This window comes from Mustela lutreola, chromosome 2 (genome assembly GCF_030435805.1).
Source record: "Mustela lutreola isolate mMusLut2 chromosome 2, mMusLut2.pri, whole genome shotgun sequence".
Lineage (NCBI taxonomy): Eukaryota > Metazoa > Chordata > Mammalia > Carnivora > Mustelidae > Mustela > Mustela lutreola.
In genome coordinates, this window is record NC_081291.1 from 129,041,834 (window position 1) to 129,055,158 (window position 13,325).

Consider the following 13,325-nt stretch of genomic DNA (forward strand, 5'->3'; position numbering starts at 1 on the left):
CTGCAACCACTCTTGTCTCATCACCGTGACCTCCATGTTGCTGTATTCAGTGGCAAGTTCAGTCTTCCTCTTTCTTCATTTCTCAGCTGCCTTGACATAACTGGTCACTTTATACTTGAAGCATTTTCTTCACTTGGCTTCTGTCTCCTCATGCGTTCCCTCTTTTCTTCCCATCTGCTCTGTGTTGGCCTCCTTTGCTATATCCTTCTCTTCTTCCTAACATTTAGATGTTAGAAGGTCCTGAGCCTCAGTTCTAACCTCCTGTGCTTTGTCCATCCTCAATAGGTCAGATGGTGTAAATATGTTATTTAAAGCCACGGGATTCCCAATTTTATATCTCTGTTCAGAATCCTGGCCTTATATAGCCAAACCCCAGACTTACAGATACAACATCCTACTGATCCCCTTTTGGGTATCTAAAAGGTCTATCAGGGACTCAGCCAGTTAAGTGTCTTGACTCTTGATTTCACCTCAGGTCATGATCTCAGGGTCATGGGATCGAGCCCTGTGTCATGATCTCAGGGTAATGGGATCGAGCCCTGTGTCAGGCTCCATGTTCAGCACAGAGTCTGCTTGAGATTCTCTCTCTCCCTTTCCTTCTCCTCCCTCCACTTGCATGTATGTGCTCTCTCTCTCTCTCAATAAATAAATACAATCTTAAATAAAGTGTATCAAACTTAATCCATGCAAAAAGGAACTCTTGATTTTCCTCTAAAACATACTGCTCTTCCTTACTCTCCACCACCCACTGTGTTTCCAGTTCCGTATTTAGACTTTTATCCCTGTTGCTTACTTATATGCCCGTCTTAGAATTTCCCTTGACATCTTTCTTTTACATCCCACACAGAAGACTGACAACCCTCATAGAATGTTCTCTTGGCTCTATCTTCACAGTATACCTTAGATCTCCCTACAAAGCCGTCATTTCAGTCCAAGCTACCGACATCCCCCACGGGGTTTACTGTGGGACTCTACGTAATCTGCTTTCTCTTGGTCTGTTCTTTAGCTGTACAACTAGAATAATGTTTTAAAATGTCACAGTATTTCACTCCTCTGATTAAAAACCTTTTGGAGCTTTTCCATTATATTTTGGGGGGTCGGAAACTGTGCAATGGTTTACAGAGCTTTATATGATCAGACCTCCCTGTTATCTCTCTGACTTCATTCTCTTCCGGAGGGTGCTGACTTTCTGTGGTTCTTGAACACTCCAAGCTTGTTTTGACCTCAGGGCCTCTGCTGTTTCTGTTTCTTTTGTCTGGGACCTTTCCCCCAGATAATGACATGGCTTGTTACACTACTCCATTCAGGTCTCTGTTTAAGTGTCATCTCCCCAGAGAGGCTTTTTCTGACTACCCTACCTCAGGAGTGTGCCTCCTACCTGATGATCACTCTCCAGTCCCTCACCCTGTTTTGGTTTTCTTCCTAGCACTTAGCATTATCTGGTTCGGTATTTATTTGTTGGTAGTCCGTCTGTCCCAATAGAATACAAGTTCCCTGAGGAAAGGGAATTTCTCCTTGGAATCATTAAATGCTGTTAACAATGCCTGTCACATAATGCGTGCTCAGTAAATATATGTAGAATGGATGACTATGGACAAGTTAACCTTGTTGGCCCCATTTTCTTCATCTGAGATATGGGTAAAATAATGGTTATCTACCTCATAGGGCAGATGCGAACGTCATAAAAATATCGTGTAGAGTAAGATAGTGTGGTGATAGCTGTTGTTATAATTACTATTTAAAAATATAAATGAATTAAGTCTCATAATCAGCAAATAGATATGAATGCTATATAAGGTAAAATTAATTTGCCTTGTGTATGCTTTCTACAATGGTCGAATTTAGAGGTGTAACCTATGATCTGCTGTTATTGGTAAATTAGTTAGAGGAAACAGATACAACTATGTGAAAAATTAAATGCCATAGGATATTTAAATAAGCAGTCCAGACAACAATGGGAACTTCATCAGGCATGATTAGTTGTCTAACATGTTTGCTGCTGATTGTTCTAGGTGTGATAAATAAAAACGATTTTTTTTCCCCTAATCCCAGGTGATCTGAGAAGGATTTGCAAAGGATGTGGATTTGGGTTGCTCCTAGAAAAGCTGGGGAGTGTTTCACTCTTTTACTGGTTGGGAAGGAGAAAGGCATCACAGGTGGAGCAATGACATAAACCCGAATCGGGGAAGAATTAGGGGGTGTGAAAAATTGACCAAACCTTTGTGACTGGTGGAAGAAGTATAATGAGGAAGCTGTCTGAGAGCAATGTAAAGAAAACAGGGTAGGAACAAGAGCAGGTGGCTTCAGGCGACAGAAACTGCCAGGGCACGGGGATCCTTCCAGCTACTTAGATTGGGCAAGCGCAAGTGCTTCTGGGTAGTTAGGACAGAAGGTAACATCAAAGGCTTGCTTTCAGTCCCTTCTCCCCCCAACCCCCGTGCAGGTGGCCAGGATACTACTCTTCACAGCACATAGAGTGGGTGGCTATGCTGACTCTGTGTATCCAACATGTCCACGTGTCCATGGAGAGGCAAGAGCAGGAGGGCTCCATTCTGTTCCCGGAGTCTATAAACCAATTTTGAACTTCTGTTTTCACCCACAAGAATTCCCATTCTAATTCCTATTCTAATGTGAGTAGAAGGCAAGTAACCACTTTAACTATGGGTCCTTATTATGGAAAGAAGGAATAGAGACCTTAGAAATTAAAGGTCCATTAATAAGCATATTAATATGTTTTAATACACATGTTAAGAAATAGTCAACTTCTGTGAGTTTTTTTCAGAAGACTATATTACATCAGTCATATAAAGCCCCATTATGAAAAAGGAACCGCATGCCATTATATGAGAAGATGCCAAGTAATCTGTGAATTAATCAGGTTATAAGAAAAAATTAAAGATAGGTTATTTAGCCGACCGTAAAATAAAATCTGCTTTAATGATACAATTTTGTGTAGGTTTGCAGTAATCTAAAAGGGTGTCTGTCCTTGCACCTTAAGTTTCTTCTCATTACTGAGTTCCAAAACGTCATTACCTTTTGGGGGTTAGAATATAGTTTAGAGCAATTGGTAGCAGTTAAGAAAATGACCCTGTGAAGGAAGCAAAATAAATAAAATATAGATATGAGCCATGACAAATGTTGCAGAATAGAGAATGGATGTGAAGACAGTAAGCCGCATTGTTACTAATGCAGCCCTGGCAACACGCGTCACAGATTAAATAATGAACGCCAGTTAGCGGGCACAGTTAGCAGAGAACAGAGAGCACATTGTTTTAGCTTGTCTATCTAATTTCAAACTAATTGCTTAAGTACAGGCTTCTGTTCTGGTTATAGCCAAAGGAAAATTAAATAGTTGGAATACTGTAAATTTGGTAACACACTCTGGATCACCAATGAGAACAAAATAAAAGAGCTTGGAGCAAAGAATCCAAATAAATTGTTAGCCTTGCCTGTAGATGGAAGCCTGGAAGGAAGCAAGATCCCCTTGCTGGGCTCGGCACTCACTATTCCCTTCCTCTCCTCTCTGGGTCAGGTTCTAGCTGATCTGATAAAAGGGATAGATTTCACACAGTCTTCTGGGCTCACAGCTGCAACCCCATAGAGTGAGGACGAGAGATACTGCGTCTTCTCACACCCCAGGTGTGGCATCTTCTTGAGTTGTGACCTCTCTGAAGTTTCATGCCCTTGGGGTTGACTTTTCCTACTCTAGATCTCTGTGACGAGTGAATGAGCTAATACTTGTGAAAGCACTTGGCTGATGCAAATGAAGGGATGGAGTATTTTTATGTAGTATTTTTAGGGTGTGCAGTTGGTGGAGGAACACAGGTCAGAGCTACTGGGTTTGAATACTGAATCATCTCATACTAGGTTCCCCCTTTTCTGAATTCTTTTTAAAAATACCTTTCCGTTTTTTTCTTCTCCTCCCCCTTAAATCAGATAGATGTTCTTTCCTTTTTTGAAAAGATTTATTTATTGATTTTAGACAGAAAGTGTGTGTGTGTGTGTGTGTTTAAGAGAGAGAGAGAGAGAGAGAGAGAGCGAGCACGCATGTGAGAGAGAGCGAGTATGTGCAGGGGCAGGGTCCGAGGGAGAAAATCTTAAGCAGACTCCCTGCCAAGTGGGGAGCTTGCCACAGTGGGACTTGATCTGATGACCCTGAGATCATGATCTCAGCCAAAATCAAGAGTTGGATGCTTAACTGACTGAGCTACCCAGGTGCCCCAAGATGTTCTTTACTTTTGTGTGTGCACTGTGGGTGCCTTTGGCATGCTAGTGAAGTTAATGAGTTCCTTTTCAGAATAATGTTTAATGCATAAAATTAAATGCCTAAACTTAAATGCATAAAGTTAGAATGCATTGGATTACAAAGGAAACCAATTATACTGATATACAGTTACCCATACACCAAAAACTATGTACTAATATATATCCTTTATTAACACATTACATATCAGGAACGAGTGGCAGGTGTAGTAACTCCTATAATTTGATGTACTGATGCATGGAAATGATACTTTGAGTTGTCTGCAATAACTGTGATGTGATATGAAGGCACCTTTGATTTCTACTGTGATGAGTCACAGGTCTGGCTACTTTTACTGTGGATCATTGCCTACGTTTATAATGGAAGGGAACGCTCAAGTTCAGCTGGAGGTTAGTAAAAATTAAAACGAACAATTTTCCCATCTCCATCCTGAATTATGTCCAAGGTCTTCAGAAACCCCTTGCCTTAAAACCTCACCCTTGGGGTGCCTGGGTGGCTCACTTGGGTGAGCTTCCGACTCTTGACTTTAGCCGAGGTCACAATTTTAGGGTTCTGGGCTCCAGCACTGTGTAGGACTCCGTGCAAGGAGCCTGCTTCAGGATTTTCTCTCCTTTTACCCCTCTTCCCCACTTGCTCACACACTCTCTCTAAAATATATAATAAGTCTTTAAAAAAAAAAATCCAAATCTTCTCCCTTTACTCTTATGCCCCGTGCTTTCCGGGGCAGACTCATTTGTGCCCTGTTGCTGCCCTCCAGCCGCAGTCCTCCATCCTTTCTGTGCAGTGTCTGCTAGTTGGGTCCCTTCTGTGCAGGCCAGGAGCTGGAGCTCCAGACCTCTCTCCTGCATATCCACCCTGGCTGGCCCGTGGGACCTCCAGCTCCGCCTCCAAAGTCCGGGTCCTGGGCTTGGCTCCGCAATGCCTCTTCCTCCCACCAGCCTGCTCCTCCTTCTGGTTTCCCAGCTCTGCGGATGGGCTCAACAAACTCTGTGTGGCTCAGGCCCTGAACCTAGCTTCCTCAAGAGAGCTAGCAAGCACCCCTGCTGCCGGCATTAGGGCCCCGGCCTCCTTGGTAACACTTGGGAAAGTGTAAGCTTGTACATTTGAAAGCACTGGTCTGCCCCTTCCTGTACCTGAACCATCTTCTTAATTTCTACTCACTCTACAAGGCCTGGCTCCTTACTTATCTTTCCAACGTGCATATCTGGATACCCTCCAGTTAAAACTCTCCGGATGCCTCTTTGCCTCTGTGAGACCCACATCAGAGCACCCCTGCTGCCCTTGCAGTGTTTTCTTCTGCTCCCTGTGGTCCCTCCAGTGGCCGCATGGCTCCCCATTTCCCTCTCTGCCTTGGAAGACTATGTGGGTGCCCTCTGCTGGGGATTGCTTGCCTGCCATGAAGCCTCCCGGTCTCAGTTGTGTGTCTTCTTGGGTCCAGAGCCTTTCCCACTCTGCACCATCGTGAGGACTGTCAGTGGAACAGTTCTCTCCCATCTGCTCCTCCCTTGCATCTGCCCAGAATCTGGCAGGATTTCCCAAGTGGTGTGCACTCAGGAGGGCGGAATTAATAAAGTACATGGTTAGGAGCATTTACATCAGAGCTAAACTGCTTGGGTTCTCATCCCAGTTTTATCACTCACGATTTGGCAAGGTACTTACCCTTTAGGGTCCTCAGTTTTCTCATCTATAAAACTGGTATAAGAAAACAGTGGTGAGATTTAAATGATTTACTACTTGTGAAGAAGTTTAGAACCTTGCCCACCACTTAAGGTCTTGTAGTAAAAGCTTGAATAGTAGCTGCTAGTATTATTAGTTTTAGTTTCAGTAGTGTGGCTTGGGCTTATTTAAAAATCACATCTTAAAATAAATAAATAAATAAATAAAATAAAAATCACATCTTACTCCACTTTTATCTTTTTCTAACATTTATTACTCCCGTGTGATTCGAAACTCAGAATTTAACTATTCTTTATCTCCATTGAGGTTGATATTATACATGGATTGTTTGCAGAAATAACTTTTTTCCATTATGGATAATCCTTTATTTTTTAAATTTAATTTTATTTTTTCAGCATTCCAAGATTCATTGTTTATGCACCACATCCAGTGCTCCATGCAGTCCGTGCCCTCCTTAATACCCACCACCAGACTTACCCATCTCCCCACCCCCCTTCCCTCTAGGAGACAATGCTGACTTATATGAAATAGATCAAGCAGAAGGAAATACATTTTTTTTTAAAAGATTTTATTTATTTGTTTGACAGACAGAGACCACAAGTAGGCAGAGAGGCAGGTGGGGGTGGGAGTGGGTGGGTAGCAGGCTCCCTGCTGAGCAGAGAGCCTGATGATGATTCGGGGCTCCATCCCAGGACCCTGAGATCATGACCTGAGCTGAAGGTGGAGGCTTTAACCCACTGAGCCACCAGGTGCCCCAGAAGGAAATACTTTTGATGAAAGACAGGAACAGTCTTAGGGATACAGCCTTTTAACAGAGTGATGGACACTGCCCCACCAGTACTTATCTGGTTAGGTTGGGGTTTATCCACATTTTTTCCATTTCAGAGATGATGTTGACCTCACAGGCATTTTTATCACAGCTTTTTGGGTAAAGGAAAGATGAATATTACTTATCAGAGAATTTTTCCAGGAATGTAAATCATTATATATGTTTATAGACCAGATCTACATGAAAGAGATGGTTTTCAGAGTAATAATAATAATAATAATTATTATTATTATTATTTTTGCGTGTTTTCATATTCTCAAGAAATATTCTGCTCTCGTGGGGGGTGGAAAACTTTCCATGACCTTTACCACACATTGTGTGTGACATTAATGTACTCATAATGGATCCTTTTCTTCTTTTTTGTTTTTCTTCCAGCTTCAGAGTTGTATTTCCCCTGAGGTTTAACTGTTCCAGCGTTTTCTTGGTCTTGCCACCAGGTGGGGTTCTGGCTCTTTTTAAAGGCGTCAGCCTCTTCTCTCATTTTCTCACTGAGGTGACTGTCTTGACCCTGTCATTCTAAAGTGACCCCATGAGAAACTGTTGAATCTTGTCCTGGGAGTGGGTGGGGGAGGCAAGTGGGGGCATGTGTGAGATCTCAGGGAGTCTCCAGGTTTTTCCTGCCTGAACTTCTTGTGCTTATATGCCAATGGCTTAAGTTTCACAGGTTTTGAGTAACTTGATTTTATCGGCAATACATGTAAATCTTGTTTGGCAGCCAGTGAATCGAGTTTTCCTTGAAAGTTTGGTCTGATCTTTTGGCGTAGAAGAAACAACAGAGTTAGGTAATCTTGAGCATTTTGTTAAATAGATCTTCTTTAAACAGAGTGGAAATCATGGAAGCAAGCCATGACAATTAAAACTGTCCTTGGAATTAAAAACTAGGAGCAGACTGTATATATGGTACTGTGAACACGTTCCGTTAAAAAGCAGAGCATGGATTTTCATTATTTCTTGAGCAATGTGCTGGAACATTATGAACTGTTTTAAGATTTAAATGCCTTCAAGAAATTATCAAATGCATATTTCTAGAATGAGAAATAAAATTCAAATTTCTTAATTTGAAACCATGGAGAAACCTATTCAGTTCCATTTTAAACTATTAAAAAAAATACTATAATACTGCCAAAAAGTCTTTTTTTCCCTAAAGATATCCAAAGTATAGATGGTGAAACTGAATTATGAGTGGCTTTTAGATTTACAGACACTAAATCCAAATCATAAGTTAGAACAATCCAGTCCTCGGGTGGTAGCTACACTTGTGGGGAACATAGCATAATGCATAGAAATATTGAATCACTATGGTATACACTTCTAACTAATGTAACATTGTGTGTTAACTACACTCAAATTAAAAAAAAAAAATTAGAAGGTTCTTTTTTTTTTTTTTTTTTAAGATTTATTTATTTATTTATTTGACAGAGGGATAGAGAGAGCCAGGGAGCACAAGTGGAAAAGGGAGACGCAAGCTCCCCACTGAATAGGGAGCCTGATGATGCCAGGTTTGGTCCCCGTACCCTGGAATCATGACCTGAGCTGAAGGCAGATGCTTAACCGACTGAGCCACCCAGCGTTCCTAGAAGGTTCTTTAAAATATTCCTTTTGAACTTAAGTAGATTTGAACTTTAGAATAATTAATGAGATTTTAGGCTTAATTAATGCTACCCCCCACCTGAAAACAGTATGTGACTTGGATTCTCTCAGAAATAGTAACTTCATATGTCCCTCTTATGTAAAATGAAATCCTAGTACTTATCACCACCACTTAACCACTTAGACAAGATTGTAAAATTCATTTTGTGGCTCTAATGGCGGCGGGCAGGGAGTGGGGGGGGGCAGCGAGACTGTATTCCTCCTATTTAAAATGAACGACTCGCTTTAATACAGTATCGAAAGAGGGAGAAGGGAGTGAGTGTTGCCTTACGGTTTTCTTAGGCAGCAAGTTCAAAAATGAAGCCTGAAGCCTTTGCTCAATTGTGTTGTGTGGGTTTTCATTCTCACAGCAGCCCAGTGTCTTTTTAACGTGGGGAGTGGTTTCAAGTTCATTACTAAAGCTTATAGGCTGAAGTGCTTTGTGGGCTTGGCTATGACTTAAGTTGCCAAGTTGGGAACAAACTGCTTTCCTTGTATTTGTGGATTCCCTGGGTAGCCTGCTTCCTCCCCTCTGGGCTATCAGCTGCTTTGGAGATTAGTTTCATAGTAAAGATTCTTTGTGTAGAGCAGTATGAAGCGACTACTTTCCCAGGGGCACCAGGTTAGTAAATAACATTTTGAACTTTCTGCTGCATGTGTTCGATTTTCTGTCTGTCCTCCCCGGCGATATGACAGTCAGCACAGCATTTGTGCCGTTGCTGTGTTCTTTTAGAAAATAATGTGAGTTGGTTGCTCCTGGGGAGGTTTGGAGGTTAGGATTCTCCTTATAATATATGCATTGTTTGGCAATATTAAAGGCACATGCAAGCTAGGATGAAATGGCATGTGTGTGTTGGATTGGTAGTTTGTACTTGTTTGTAAGCATTTTCAGTTCCTTTTTCTGAATTCCTTTCTTTGGGTACCCTCCCACCCCATTAAATCTTCTCCTTGTAACTGTGATTTTATACCTGGTTGATTGTAGGTTTCTTGAACCCTAGGCAGCTGTGTGCTGTCGTCCAGCCCACAGCCGTGGTGCCTCACAGCCTTGTGATTGCCCGATGCAGTTTTCCCTTGGGCCTACTTCTCATAGTTAAAATGAACCGAATATCACTGTAATTTTCTCTTTGGAAAGTCTGGCGTTTTTCTAGAATGCCTCATAAACTACACGAGTAACTGTCGATGTGGGCAGAGTATACAGGTGGGTCCGGCTGGACTGAGTCCCTTCTTTATTTGTCCCTGTTTTCATTCTTATGTAATTCCTCGGAATCCGAGATTACTTCTGGAGTAAATCCCACTGACGATGGAGTGTGCCCTGTAAGACACTGAAGTATTGCTAATAGTATAACAAAATGAAATTCAGTGAATAGCAGTAAGTGCTGAGAGCGTATCTTCTTTAGTTTCATTAAAGACCTAGAGAGCAGTTTCACCTTTGTTATTGTCACCAAAACCACCCCGCGTGAAATTGTTCTGCAAGAGTAGTTAAAGTGGGTGACTTTTGAAAGTTTGGAACACTCTACGGGATAGTCTGTTTTCACGTTAAGTATGCCTTATTTCGAGGTAATGTACTTGTATTTCTAAAGAATGCAAGTGCGCTTCTGTTACTGCTGCTTTATTCTGCCCCTTTATTCCCCCACTGGGAAAGACCGTGTCTTAAGAAAGGATCTGTTCTTGCATGTTCCTCCCTGTCTAAAAAAATACAATTGAGGGGAAAGAAAGACAAAAAGGAACTTTCAAAAAATCTTTGAGGACCGCAGTTCCTTAAGGATCACAGTTTCTCTATCTGCTGAAACTGTAAAGTTACAGCCGCATGTCATTTCAGAGTTACAAAATTGATTGTTCTTTATACCCTGAGAGACAATAGTCCAGTTAAGTTATTGCCCCTGCCTCTGTAGATCTTTTTTTTTTTAACAACAAATCCAGTAGGTAATTTTAGCTTAAAAAAAAAAAAAGAAAGAAAGAAAGAAAAGGAGAAAGAAAAAAAGCAAAGACTGCTATAACTTAATATATGTTCTCACTGTGTATTTGCACCATTATACTATTAATATTAAATGTGCTTAATTTCAAACTTAAAGGAAGACGATTGTCAAAGTGATTATAGCTGTCCCATGATTTTAAAGAACAGTGTGGTTTTTTAAAAAACATTTTATTTATTTATTTGATAGGTAGAGATCACAAGTAGGCAGAGAGGCAGGCAGAGAGAGAGGTGGAAGCTGACCCCTTGCTGAGCAGAGAGCCAGATGCAGGGCCAATCCCAAGGCCCTGAGATCATTACCTGAGTGGAAGGCAGAGGCTTTAACCCACTGAGCCCCGCAGGCACAAACTTAACAAAGAACAATGTTAAGAATATTTTGCTCATTAATTATTTTCCTTAATTGGCACAGATAAGAGTCTGAAAAAGCTCACATAAAACTCATTTTTGTCTGGGAGATCTGTTTCTGTGTTCCCAAGGGCTTCCCTGCCTTGTAACGAGAGAGAACCAATCAATACTACTGAGTAGAAGCACAAATAAAGAAATGTGACAAGTATATAAAAGAGGGGAAACTCCCTAAAAAGCCAGATTTTAGGGTCTTCCCAGAGAATATTCATTTAAAATAATTTCCTGCAAACATGGGGAAGAAAAAAAAAAGACCGTACAGTAGGGTGCTCAGAAATGGTAATTTGAGGATGAAGTGTCTAAGCAGATCTTCCCGACTCTAGGTCAGGACCACCTGCTGTCATTCTTGTTCTCCGTCTTGCTGGGCTGGTTTAGTTTTGTTATGCCTCTGCCTTTTGCCTGAAATCAAGTAGAGGCGGGTATTTTTCTTGTTGCATACCATGTAATGTTAAGTGAAACTTTGAGCAGATCACTTGTGACCAAGCCTGCCTTCTTGCTGGTATTCGGAGTAGTCTTGGTGTTTCCTAAATGTTACGAATCTAGCTGGTGACGCAGAAGCACGTGATCCTTATTTTCTTTGACAAACACTGAGAGTTTCAAGGCTGGAGACAAATCTTTAGACACATGGTGTTAGTATGAATTGGCCCCCGCCCCAAGCATGGGAGCACTGACTGACTGTGGAAGGTAGGCACTCAGAGGAAAGAAATGAGTATGGAAAGGTGATCTTAGAAGAAACGCTTTCTGACTGCTGAACCTCGATAAATCCGTTCATGTCCCTGGTGGCTCGCATTATACCCTCTGGTCTGGATCTTCACGGTGCCCGTTTGGGGAGGTTTTGGCTCCTGGTCTGCAGTTTCAGGCTTTGTGGGATTTTCAGAAAGGCTCCAGGGAGCAGGACCACCACTGCCTTTTTCACACCTAACCCCTGGAATCAGGGTTCTTTTTTTTTTTTTTTGATAGATCTTATTTATTTATTTGTCAGAGAGTGTATTCGTGAGCAGGGGGAGCAGCAGGCAGAGGGAGAAGCAGGCTCCTCGCTGGGCAGGGAGCCCGATGCGGGACTCGATCCCAGCACCCCGGGATCATGACCTGAGCAGAAGGCTGACCCCTAACTGACTGAGCCACCAAGGCGTCCTGTAACCCCTGGGCCCTTGCTTAGCCCCGCTCACTGAAGGAACTGGTGCACAGGAATCTTGTGCTGGTGTGTCAGAAAGTGTATGGGGGTGTGGGTGGGGGGAGGGATTGTGGTCCCCCCGACCTGAGACACTCACTGTTTCACGGTGACAGTAAATACTAACTTCCCAGACAGATTGCAAAGCCTGAGGACAGACGACTCCTGAGGCTGATCTGACCACAGACCTTTCCAGTTCCCCCTTTCATTCTGAAACACCTAAGCTTTACATTCCGGCATTTCTGGTGGGAGAGGGTGGTAATGATAGTCCTAGCTGGAGTAGAAGAGCCGGTGCTGGGAATAATAATAATAATAGAACAACAACAACTGCTAATGCGGAAACCATTTCCCAAGGGCAGTCCCTGTCCTAAGCCTCTTAGGTGTTCCTCACAACAACCCTAAGAGGCCAGTTGTCTTTCTCCTCATTTTATGGTGAAGGAAACTGCCCTGGGGAAGGTTATGCCCTTTATCCCAAGTCGTAGCAGGTAACAGCAGTAACAGTGTTGTGTCTCAGAGGAATGCTCTAGTGGGGGGAAAAATTAGTATAAGAAGTGGATGTTCTTGGGAAATATCACCCAATGTTTCTTTCTTTTCTTTCTTTGAAGATATTTATTTATTTGACCGAGAGAGACACAGCAAGAGAGGGAACATAAGCAGGGAGCTCCCCATCCAATATTTCTTATTAATGAGAAACAGCCATATAAACACTGACATCTGTGTTGCTTGTCATACTCCAGGGTGTTTCTGTTGACCTACTGTCAGCAGGACATGTCCTTTGTGTTCTTTTTCTGCGGGTGGGAGGTGAGCTTGTTCCCTGCTTTCTCACCTGTTCTGCTTATGACCAGTGGCAAGGGGCAGATTTTGCCCAGGGTCACTGAATGAATGGTGGAATGGTGACCGGTCCACCTGGAGTGTAAACCCACAGCACTGAAAACTGTGTTGTAACTTTGTACTTAAGCTAACCTTGGAGTTCTGAGACTTTAAAAAGCTAAAATAATAAAACCACTAAGGCTTGGATCTTCAGATTGTTTCACTTTGATTTGGCCTGTATGAGGAGTGTCCTCTGTATTCCTGCCCACTAGGATTTCCTGCTGGTAATCAAAGCTCTGGTTATTTTGTTAGTCCTGAAGGCTTTCTGAGGCTTAGTGGAAAGAAGTCTTCTTCTCAGAGAAGACTGTGAGAAGTGTATTTCCTTTAAAAATGTAAATGTGCATTTGAAAATGTTGGACAGATAACTTAGTCTAGTTTTGCTAAAACTTAAACATGTGACAGATAAGTTTGGAATCTTTGACAATGTTTAAAAACATAGCTCATAGATTAAGGAACTAAGTTTAAAGAGAAGGAAAGGAAAGAAAAGAAATCAAATGTTCCCTCTCTTTCT

General features: G+C 42.1%; 1 protein-coding gene across 6 annotated transcripts in view; it reads left to right on the top strand.

Moving 5' to 3' along the window:
• PLD1 (phospholipase D1) overlaps positions 1–13,325 on the top strand; it is a 200,104-nt gene that overhangs the window by 31,030 nt on the left and 155,749 nt on the right. The window contains exon 1 of one of the 6 annotated variants that reach the window (XM_059163475.1): positions 8,864–9,021. The exons of the other annotated variants lie outside the window; for them this stretch is intronic. The gene's annotated coding sequence lies outside the window, so the exon portion shown is untranslated. Of the gene's footprint in view, positions 1–8,863; positions 9,022–13,325 lie in introns of those variants that run through there. 6 annotated transcript variants of the gene reach the window in all.